The following is an 11733-nucleotide window of genomic DNA, read 5'->3' as shown; positions in this document are numbered from 1 at the left end:
TCCAGTCAGTGGAGTACTTGGATGCGGCCGACTCGGCGAGTTCGGCGCCATCCACTGACTCTCTCAGCCGCTTCGCGAAAAGAGCTTTGGTCTCTAGAGCATTCTTGCTCTTGTTGGCAGCCATCCGCTCTTGGCACCAGCGCATCTGTCTCTGGATTAGATCCAGATTGAAACACGCCTGCGCCAGAGGGATGGTGGAGTCCCGCAGTTTAACCAGACGGTTATACCGCAGGATCGGTATGGAGTATGCGAACGAGGGGATACCGAGACCTCCATCTTTGGTAGATGCGTGGAAGTAGCCCGTCGTCAGGTCGTGGGGAAAAGAGAGCCACTTTCGTACGGCGCTTCGCACGATCATGTCGAGGCGTCTGAGAAGGGCTTGAGTCACCCGTCCGAACACCAGCCCGTGAGTGAAGGCCGGTATCAGATAGGTGACCAAGATTCTCATTCTTTGTTGAGGTTTGAGAGGCCCAGCTGTTATTCTCTCTAGCCTCTCCTTCAGACAAGTCGTGACTTTGCCCACCGAAGTGACTCCCCGCAAGTCAAACTCGAGTCCGAGGTACCTCCAGGTGTCGAGTGTCCGCGTGGAGGGCAGAGGCGAGCCGCATGCGCGGAATTCGCCGTCCACTACCTTCACCTTCTTCTCTCTACCGGAGGCGACCAAGGACATGGTCTGACTCTTCCCTGCGTTCAGTTGCAGACCCCTCTTAGAGAGGCAATCGGAAAATGTATTGATGGCCAATTGAAGGCCCTCCGCCGTCGTGGCTAAAAGGCAAACGTCGTCGGCGAATGCCAGCGCGTTCACTGTCTTCCCACACAGGGAGAAACCAACACCCGAAGGCAGAGCCCGCATCGCTTGATCAATCACAAGGTTGAACAGGAGCGGGCTCAGAGGATCCCCTTGTCTCACTCCGCGTCTGACCGGCATGGGTTCCGACATCCCTTCCCGCGTCTGAAGGCACGTAGCAGCCCGGCTGTATAAGAGCTTTATATATTCGGCGAACCGAACGGGCGCGCCTACCTCCACCAAGGCAGCGAGTAGTGCGTGATGTGACACGGAGTCGAAGGCTTTCGCAACGTCGGCTTGGCATATGTGGACAGATCGGCAGTAACTTCGACTCACCCACAGTACGGAGTTGAGAATGTTAATATTCTCGCTGACCCCGTCAGCTCCGGTGAGGAATGCCCTCTGTCTGTTATCAATGACGCCGGCAGAGCCGAGCCTTCTGGCCAGGATCTTGTGATAATGCCTCAGTATCACCGACTGGACGGTGATCGGGCGGTAATCCAGTGGCCCTCCGCCTTCACTCTTCTTCGGCAGGAACACGGTTCTAGCGCGTGTGAGTGTAGAGAAAGGTTTTCCTAAAAACATCAGGAGGTTGAGCACCGAGCATACGACCGCGCCGGGGGCCTTGCCCCACTGGCGGGCCGAGATACCGTCGGGGCCCTCGGCCGAGGACACTCTGACCCTCGAGACGTGCGCCTCCGAGGGTGTGACCGGTCTCGTCATGAGCCCGCTGAGAGAGTCTCTCGTCATCGTCGTACGGACAGGTTCGTCGTACGGAGCGCTTTCGGTCCCGAATATTGGCGACCACGCTTTGACGAATTCGTCGAGGGGCGGGGAGTCCACATTACTATCTTCCCCGGAGAGAACTCTCCTCGCGACCATTGACGGCCGGGAGTTCCATTGCGCCTGAGCGGCCCGGTATTCTCTTCGTCGTTTCTCGCGCCTCTGTTTCCTTCTGCTAATTCCTTCGGTAAAGGGATCGTTGCGGACTCTTCCGCGTCGGGGGGCCGGCCTCTCGGGATAGACTTTAGATAGCCACCTCGTGAATATCTCTTCCACGTCCATCCCTGCTAGAGCTAGATTAATCACCGAAATCAGCTCTGCGGACCGGTATCCAGCTTGGTTCTCCAAATCCCCAATAAGGAGATTCAGAGTCTGGCGTAATTCCCCCAACTCGCAAGTCCTTGGGGAGGGTGGTGTCTCGCAGACCCTCCAGGCTGACGCCCGGGGGGCTGGGGTCTGTGGTCGTTCCGCCGCGGGGGCGGAAGTATCGACAGCAGGGCCCTGCGATCGCTCTGCGGCGGCGGAGTTCTCGACAGGACTATTCAGCATCGGATCACTGACGACGCCGCTAGACAGGGCACGCGCCAAGGCGTCCCTGTACGACCTCATTAGACGGATTTTGCGGATATCATCCACCGTCCAGCCAAAATTTATGTGTAGGTCCACGCTTTTGGCGTACAGTGTCTTGTTGATGTGCCTGCGACACCCTGAGCGTATGTACTCGGCTTCAGCACTCGCCACCCACTCTAGTTCGGCCGCCTGGTAGCCCCCCCTGGCTACCGTTGGCGCACTGGCAACTATCTGCGGGGGCGGAGGTTCCACGACAATCGGTCTCCCGAACAGGGGTCCAGTGTTCTCGGCCTGGAGCGCGAGTTCGGCTAAGATTCTCTCGAGCTTTCCACGATAATCAAGGCGACACCTGAGTCCCTTGATAGCTTCGAGAGATCTGCCAGCACTCGGCCGGAGCTCCAATAGCCGCTGGTTCACCCTGTCGGTTTTCCCCGAGTTGATGAGGAAAGCTTCACATCGAGCCCATAGCTCCACCTCCTCGTCGGTGTACCGAGCTTTAGTTCGGCCCACCGCGATCTCTTCGTTTGTCACTTCCTTGTGTTTCGAGACTCGGTGAACCCCCAACCCGATTTTCGTGGAAAATACGCGGTTCGGGACACAGAGCTCGCACACGAATGTCGATGCAGTGGCCTGAGCGTCATCAGACGCGGAGGCTGTTGGTCGAGTCGAGAGCACGTCAGCACCCTCCGAGAGTTCGGTGCGGTCGACTCGCCCGCCCAACAATGATGCGGGGCCAGTGGGCCCCACATTGTTGCCGTCCGAGGCTATGTTGTTCGTATTCATTATTGGGATTTTTGTTTTGTGGTGCGGGGGGTCATTTGCAGTAACCCCCCCACCGAGTCGCCAGCGCATGGTTAATTGGTTCATCTTCGGTGGGAGAACCCCACCTCCGACTATCCGGAGGTTCGCCACGTGGAGGCGCCATGTTGACTTGGGTCGCACTGCCTTACGAGGTTTTCAGTGCTCCCCCCGGACTCGACCCCGATCCCAGACGTTGGGCAGAGACGAGAGACAAAGCAGCAAGATATTATCTTCAAGAGAGAAGAGATAGAAGAAAAAAAAATAAGAAAAAAAAAAAACTCCAGCACCAAAAGTTAAGATTTCCACATCTACTAATATAAGTTAAGATACTCTTATTTTTTTTTTTTTTGATTAATGTATTTGAGAGTTTTAAACGCATATTTATTTAAATTGTGCAATTTTATAAAACTTGGCGGTACCGTCACGAGCGACTGGGTTTATATACTAATAAAAAAAAAAAAGGAATTTAAACTTTCAATTTCTTACATCCTCCACAAAACCTAGATGTAAGAAGGTGTTCAGTATCAAAAGGAGATGATACCGTCACGAGCGACTGGGTTTATAGACTAATAAAAAAAAAAGAAATTTAAACTTTCAATTTCTTACATCCTCCACAAAACCTAGATGTAAGAAGGTGTTCAGTATCAAAAGGAGATGATACCGTTAAGAGAGTCATAGTTACTCCCGCCGTTTACCCGCGCTTAATTGAATTTCTTCACATTGACATTCAGAGCACTGGGCAGAAATCACATTGCGTCAACACCCGCGAGGGCCATCGCAATGCTTTGTTTTAATTAGACAGTCGGATTCCCCTTGTCCGTGCCAGTTCTGAGTTGACCGTCGTCCGGCGGCCGTACAGGTCGCCGAGCGTGCGCGAACACGCCGGCGCCACACAGCGAGGAAGATCCGAGGGGAGGCCAAGGCGAGGCGCCGGGTGACGGAGATCCACACCCGCGCGACACCCGTTGGGGCGCCACGCGGGGGGACCCCGCCCGGCTTCCACGTCTCGGCCGATGACCTCTTCCCGACCAGGCCCGACACGCCACGGCCCTCAGAGCCAATCCTTATCCCGAAGTTACGGATCCAACTTGCCGACTTCCCTTACCTACATTATTCTATCGGCTAGAGGCTCTTCACCTTGGAGACCTGCTGCGGATATGGGTACGAGCCGGCGCGACATCTCCGCGTATCCCTCACCTGAATTTTCAAGGTCCGAGGGGCCGATCCGGACACCGCCGCATCGGCGATGCTCTTCGCGTCCCGAGCCCTATCTCCCCGCTATGGGATTCCAGGGCGCTCGAACGCTCAGGCAGAAAAGATAACTCTCTCCGGATCTCCCGTCGGCGTCTTCAGGCCACTTTGGGTTACCCCGACGAACTCTCTTGCGAGGGAACGATTTTTAAGACGGTTCCGCAGCCGGGTTCCGGAACTGCAACCGGATTCCCTTTCGCCCGACGGGTGTGATATTCTATTTATAAATAATATAATATATATATAACATAACTTTACACCATCATCGACATCGGATTTCTCCTAGGGCTTAGGATCGACTAACTCGCGTGCAACGGCTGTTAACGCGAAACCCTTCTCCACATCAGCCCTCAAGGACCTCGCTTGAGTATTTGCTACTACCACCAAGATCTGCGCCGACGGAGGCTCCAGGCGGGCTCACGCCCAGACCCTTCTGCGCACACCGCCGCGGCCATCCTACTCGTCGCGGCCTCAAAACGATCGCGCGACGCGGGCGCCGCGCGAACGTCCCACCTGCCTGCGACGGTCGAGTATAGGCTGAACGCTACAGCGCCATCCATTTTCAGGGCTGGTTGCTTCGGCAGGTGAGTTGTTACACACTCCTTAGCGGATTCCGACTTCCATGGCCACCGTCCTGCTGTCCTGAGCGACCAACGCCTTTTATGGTCTCCGATGAGCGTTCATTGGGCGCCTTAACTCGACGTTTGGTTCATCCCACAGCGCCAGTTCTGCTTACCAAAATTGGCCCACTTGGCACTCCCATCCGAGCTCCTACTTCATCTTCGAGCAAGAAGGAGATCTCACCCATTTAAAGTTTGAGAATAGGTTGAGGTCATTTCGACCCCAATGCCTCTAATCATTCGCTTTACCGGATGAGACTGTCAGAATGACGCGAACGTCATGTTTCTCGAGCGCCAGCTATCCTGAGGGAAACTTCGGATGGAACCAGCTATTAGATAGTTCGATTAGTCTTTCGCCCCTATACCCAGTTCGGACGATCGATTTGCACGTCAGAATCGCTTCGGTCCTCCATCAGGGTTTCCCCTGACTTCGACCTGACCAGGCATAGTTCACCATCTTTCGGGTCCCAGCGTGTACGCTCTCAGTGCGTCTCGATAATCGCACGGGGGCTTTCTCGAAACGCCTCGGGAATGCGGCGGGGCGTCTGGCGACGCCCGCGCATCTTCCCTGCGGCCGGCTCGAGGCCGACCTTTCACTTTCATTTCGCCTCTGGGTTTATCAGCGTTCCCAATGACTCGCGCACATGCTAGACTCCTTGGTCCGTGTTTCAAGACGGGTCCTGTGAGTGCCCAAAACAAAACCACCGCCGACCGGGACGCGTCCCGTCCGAGAGCGCGCCACTAACCGCCGGCAACCGAAAAGCGACGCCCGCGACGCACTAGACGCCGGGGGCCGCGATAAGGAAGCGGCTGTGACGCGACGGACGCCCTCACAGGTGGGGCGGACGCGATCCTCGTTCTCTACCGTCGCTCGTCAAATGTTCGACCGGCCCCGGCCGTGGACGCCGCGGCTCCGCCCCGCATAGCGAGACGGGACAACCGCACGGCGCATTCGACCGGGGCGCGACGGGTCGCGGTGTTATACTGAGGGAGAAGTGCACGCGCTCCGGGGGCCCGGCTGCGCACCCGGACACCCGCCGCCCCGACACGAGTGCCGAGGGCGAAGGTGTGCACCGAGACGCGGGCCCCGACGGAAGACGCGATGAATCTCCCCGTTCGCTCGTTTGAGTTCCACAGGTTTACCCCTGAACGGTTTCACGTACTCTTTAACTCTCTCTTCAAAGTTCTTTTCAACTTTCCCTCACGGTACTTGTTCGCTATCGGTCTCGTGGTAGTATTTAGCCTTAGATGGAGTTTACCACCCACTTAGGGCTGCACTCTCAAGCAACCCGACTCTGGGGAGAGAGACCGTCGCGGCCGGCTACCGTCGCTACGGGCCTGGCACCCTCTGCGGGTAAGCGGGCCCCGTTCAAGATGAACTTGGACAGGCAGCCGTGACTAATGACCGCGCGTGTATATATTACTCTCCTCCCTAACGCTACATTTCCCGGCGGCCCGCCTGGGCCGCAGGATTCAGCGCTGGGCTCTTCCCGTTTCGCTCGCCGCTACTCGGGGAATCCTCGTTAGTTTCTTTTCCTCCGCTTACTGATATGCTTAAGTTCGGCGGGTGATCTCTCCTGATTTGAGGTCGACGACAGAAAGATAATTTTTATATTATATATAAATAATACAGACAGACAGAGGCGCGCGGCGGCGGGACCGCGTCGAGGGCGCGAGGATCGCCCCGCGAAGATCGCAAAAGGATCGATCGCGGTTTCACAGCGTCGTCGCTAGCCCCCGGACACGCGTTAGCGTCCCGGCCGCGCGCTCGAAATTCGTCACACATTTGACCGGACGCCCGCGCGCGCGCCGACCGCCGGAGCGGGTCGGGCGGCGCGGGCGACGCCGGCAGCGCGCTCGCCGGGGCCCCCCCCCCCTCGCGGACGAGGGTGAGAGACTCCGCGGCGAAGTCTGGTCGCATTGCGTGCGCGACCCTCAAACAGGAGTGGTCCGTGGACAAACTACGTCTTGCTCGGACCGCAATGTGCGTTCGAAATGTCGATGCTCATGTGTCCTGCAGTTCACACTCTGACGCGCATTTAGCTGCGTTCTTCATCGACCCACGAGCCGAGTGATCCGCCGTTCAGGGTAATAATTGTACAATTTTAAAATTGTCATTCGTTCACTTGTTTATCCGTCGCGTTTTGGGTGTTCGCGCGAGCGCAAACTGACCTTAGAAGATCAAAACAACAAAAAATAGCAACCTTAATGGTGATGCGCGCGCGCACACGCACACGCGCATCACTAAATCGCGACCGGACGCGGGCGCGGTCCCCCGACCCGTCAGGATCGAGAGAGCCGTCCCGCGACGCCGGCGGGTCCGCGGTTCGCGGCGGCGCCCTAGGGCGATCTCCGCCGCAGCGATGTCGGGCTCTCGGCCGCGCATCGTGATTCGTGTATTTTACATACAAGTATGTATATATATATTACAAAATATATTATTACACAGGAAATGATCCTTCCGCAGGTTCACCTACGGAAACCTTGTTACGACTTTTACTTCCTCTAAATGATCAAATTCGGTCAAACTTTCCGACGCGTCGGACGCCCGAGACGAGCTTCCGCGCACCAGTCCGAAGACCTCACCAAATCATCCATCGGTAGTAGCGACGGGCGGTGTGTACAAAGGGCAGGGACGCAATCAACGCGAGCTGGTGACTCGCTTTTACTAGGAATTCCTCGTTCATGGGGGAGAATTGCAAACCCCAATCCCTATCACGAAGGGGTTTCATCGGGTTACCCGGGCCGTTAGGCCAAGGAGGACACGCTGATCCCTTCAGTGTAGCGCGCGTGCGGCCCAGGACATCTAAGGGCATCACAGACCTGCTATTGCTCAATCTCGTGCGGCTATATATACCGCCGGTCCCTCTAAGAAGATTTTCATTGTACGCCGGTAGTGAAGACCGCGAGACGCACGCACGCGACGCGAGCGCCGCGGAACGCGCGCACGCGGACCCTCGTGATACCGGTTGCACGTCTATTTAATAGGCTAGAGTTACGTTCGTTACCGGAATTAACCTGACAAATCGCTCCACCAACTAAGAGCGGCCATGCACCACCACCCACCGAATCGAGAAAGAGCTGTTAATCCGTCAATCCTTCCAGTGTCCGGGCCTGGTGAGTTTTCCCGTGTTGAGTCGAATTAAGCCGCAGGCTCCACTCCTGGTGGTGCCCTTCCGTCAATTCCTTTAAGTTTCAGCTTTGCAACCATACTCCCCCCGGAGCCCGAAAGCTTTGGTTTCCCGGGAGCTGCCCACCGGGTTAAAATTATGAAACTTCGGCGGATCGCTGGCTGGCATCATTTATGGTTAGAACTACAGCGGTATCTAATCGCCTTCGAACCTCTAACTTTCGTTCTTGATTAATGAAAACACCTTTGGCAAATGCTTTCGCTTTAGTCCGTCTTGCGACGATCCAAGAATTTCACCTCTAACGTCGCAATACGAATGCCCCCAGTTGTCCCTATTAATCATTACCTCTGGTATCAGAAAGCCAACAAAACAGAACCGAGGTCCTATTCTATTATTCCATGCGTACAATATTCAGGCAAGTGTTAGCCCGCTTTGAGCACTCTAATTTGTTCAAAGTAAACAGCCGCGACGGCCCGCCTCGGCGCGCGGCCGACCGTGAGGACGACCGCGACACACCGGCGGTGGACGCACCGGCGAGAAGCCCCGCAGACGTGCCTGTCGTACCGCATTCGGTAGACCGACACCGCAGGACACAATTTCAACTACGAGCTTTTTAACCGCAACAACTTTAGTATATGCTATTGGAGCTGGAATTACCGCGGCTGCTGGCACCAGACTTGCCCTCCAATGGATCCTCGTTAAAGGATTTAAAGTGTAATCATTCCGATCACGAGGCCTCGGACGAGTCCCGTATCGTTATTTTTCGTCACTACCTCCCCGTGCCGGGAGTGGGTAATTTGCGCGCCTGCTGCCTTCCGTGGATGTGGTAGCCGTTTCTCAGGCTCCCTCTCCGGAATCGAACCCTGATTCCCCGTTACCCGTGACAACCATGGTAGTCGCATAAACTACCATCGACAGTTGATAAGGCAGACATTTGAAAGATGCGTCGCCGGTGCTAGACCGTGCGATCAGCTCAAAGTTATCTAGAGTCATCTCGAATGGCGACGGACGGGGCGCGAACCCCGCCGCCGATTGGTTTTTGATCTAATAAAAGCATCCCTCCCGTTGCCGGTCAGGACCTCGTTTGCATGTATTAGCTCTAGAATTGCCACAGTTATCCAAGTAACCGTGTACGATCTAAGGAACCAAAACTGATATATTGAGCCATTCGCGGTTTCACCTTAATTCGGCTTTTACTGAGACTTGCATGGCTTAGTCTTTGAGACAAGCATATGATTACTGGCAGGATCAACCAGGGAGCTGTTCTTCGGGTTAGCTGCGTAACCGAGAGACACTGCTCGGACACGGCGTGTTCGCGCGCGGCGGAGTCACCCGCCGCGCCACGCTCTGTGACACTCACACTCCGTCGATAAAAGAACAATTTGCTCATTATCGGGCATGTGTATTGTTGTTACTCTGCCTTGCCGCTGCGGTGGTTCTCTTGCTCGAAGAGCCGAGCGGGGAGAGCAGGCGGGGATCGATCACACGGAGTGCGTCGTCGTCGCCTAAATTATGAATTCCCATTCGTAAAACGCGTACGCCGTGAGCCGTGAGGCAACGGTGTGGCCGGGGAGTTACCTCCTCCGACCGTACTCTTTTTCATTTCTTGGTCAAGTTCTACTCGCGCGGAACTCCAGAGATGAGACACGGGCGCCGGCGAAGCCAGAAGGCGAACGCCGCGTCGAGTTTCGCAAATGTACCGCCGACGCGACCGACAGATGGGCCGCCGCGGTTTGCGAACGCTGTGCAAATCAGCGCGCCACTACGGACGCGCATACAGTACCGCGGCGGCCCGGTCTCGCCGGCCCCGGCCCCGAGAGCGACTAGACCGAGGCGGGTGCGCGGATTCGGGCTTAGCGTAACTCCCGCGCGGGGTACGGCGAGTGATCGAGTCCAGATGGTCGGCGCGCATAATTTTTTTCACTTCTCTCTACACGATTTTCGTTTCGATAGCGGATACACGTTACGAATATATATACATATTTTTTACACGTCGATGCGTGTACACGCAGATATATATATTTTTTTAAAAAGTATTCATCCTCTTCTTCTTCTTCTCCTTCTCCTTATCATTATAATCATTGTTATCATTATTATCGTAACTATCATGATTATTAGTTTTGTTATTATTATTATTATTATTATTATTATTATTATTATTATTATCCTTCTTCTTCTTCTTCTTCTTCTTCTTCTATTCTTCGTCGTCTACTTTTCGTCTTAATCGTCTTCTTCTTCTATTCTATTCTATTCTTCTTCGACTTCCTCTTCTTCCTCTTCTTCTTCTTGCTCTTGTTCTTCTTCTTCTTCTTCTTCTTTTTCTTCTTCTTACGAAATTATTATTATTTTAACTATTACTACTATTGTTATGATAACTCTTCTTCTTCTTCTTCTCCTTCTTCTTCTTCTTCTTCTTCTTCTTCTTCCTCTTATTATTCAGTATTGTCATAACTATTATGATTATTAGTTTTGTTATTATTATTATTATTATTCTTCTTCTTCTTCTTCTACTTTTCTCCTACTTCTTCTTCTTCTTCTTCTTCTTCTATTCTTCGTGGTCCTATACCTCTTCTTCGACTTCCTCTTCTTCCTCTTCTTCTTCTTGCTCTTGTTCTTCTTCTTCTTCTTTTTCTTCATCTTACGAAATTATTATTATTATTATTACTATTACTACTATTATTATGATAACTATTCTTCTTCTTCTTCTTCTTCCTCTTCTTCTTCTTCTTCTTCTTCTTATTATTATAATCATTGTTATCAGTATTATCATAACTATTATGATTATTAGTTTTGTTATCATTATTATTATTATTCTTCTTCTTCTTCTTCTACTACTTTTCTTCTACTTCTTCTTCCTCTCCATCTTCATCATAATATATATATATATATATATATATATATATATATATATATATATATATATATATATATATATATATTCGCGATTGCCGCGCGTCGGCGTCGCTTGACCGCGTTCAGAGCTCGATCCGGGCCTTGTCCGACGAGCCATCGAGAGGGTCGAATTAATGTCAGACGGCGAGGCATTTGGCAACCTTAAGCTGATCATAGCTACTCCCGCCGTTCACCCTTCCTTGTGTTATATTATGTATTAATAACTCCTCGTATAATATTATATATTAACTCCCACTCGTAGTACCCGCGCAGTGTGGGGTACGTGCGGCCGCTTGACCGCGTCACGAGCTCGATCCGGGCCATTCCCGACGAGCCATCGAGAGGGTCGAATTAATGTCAGACGGCGAGGCATTTGGCAACCTTAAGCTGATCATAGCTACTCCCGCCGTTCACCCTTCCTTGTGTTATATTATATATTAATAACTCCTCGTATAATATTATATATTAACTCCCACTCGTAGTACCCGCGCAGTGTGGGGTACGCGCGGCCGCTTGACCGCGTCGCGAGCTCGATCCGGGCCATTCCCGACGAGCCATCGAGAGGGTCGAATTAATGTCAGACGGCGAGGCATTCGGCAACCTTAGGCCGATCATAGCTACTCCCGCGGTTCACCCTTCTCATTAATAACCTTATATTGATTAATTAATTTATTCAATTAATAATATTATCTATTGTAAATAATCCATCACTCCGACTCTCTGTTATCTCTCACATGAATAAACAATCACTCGTACTCCCCGACGAATGTCAGACGGCGAGGCATTAAGCCGTTCATAGCTACTCCCGCCGTTCACCCCTCCTTATATAATATTTTATATATATATATATATATATATATATATATATATATATATATATATATATATATATATATAT

At 52.7% G+C, this 11733-nt stretch overlaps 1 non-coding gene and 2 pseudogenes across 1 annotated transcript; all 3 read right to left on the bottom strand.

Annotated features, from left to right (window-relative positions):
- The window catches only part of LOC148299236 (large subunit ribosomal RNA), an 8632-nt pseudogene extending 2229 nt beyond the window's left edge, over positions 1-6403 (bottom strand).
- Positions 6404-6741: 338 nt separating this feature from the next.
- Positions 6742-6903, bottom strand: LOC148299235 (5.8S ribosomal RNA; annotated as a pseudogene).
- A 359-nt stretch (positions 6904-7262) lies between these two features.
- Positions 7263-9202, bottom strand: LOC148299234 (small subunit ribosomal RNA). The gene has a single exon (XR_015839107.1). It is a non-coding gene; the product is annotated as a small subunit ribosomal RNA (ribosomal RNA).
- Positions 9203-11733: the final 2531 nt, after the last annotated feature.

This window comes from Brachycentrus maculatus, unplaced genomic scaffold (assembly GCF_059751285.1).
Source record: "Brachycentrus maculatus isolate JH-2025_06_01 unplaced genomic scaffold, ASM5975128v1 h1tg001277l, whole genome shotgun sequence".
Taxonomy (NCBI): domain Eukaryota; kingdom Metazoa; phylum Arthropoda; class Insecta; order Trichoptera; family Brachycentridae; genus Brachycentrus; species Brachycentrus maculatus.
Note: the sequence above shows the minus strand (reverse complement) of the source record. Positions and strands in the feature narration are given on the sequence as shown.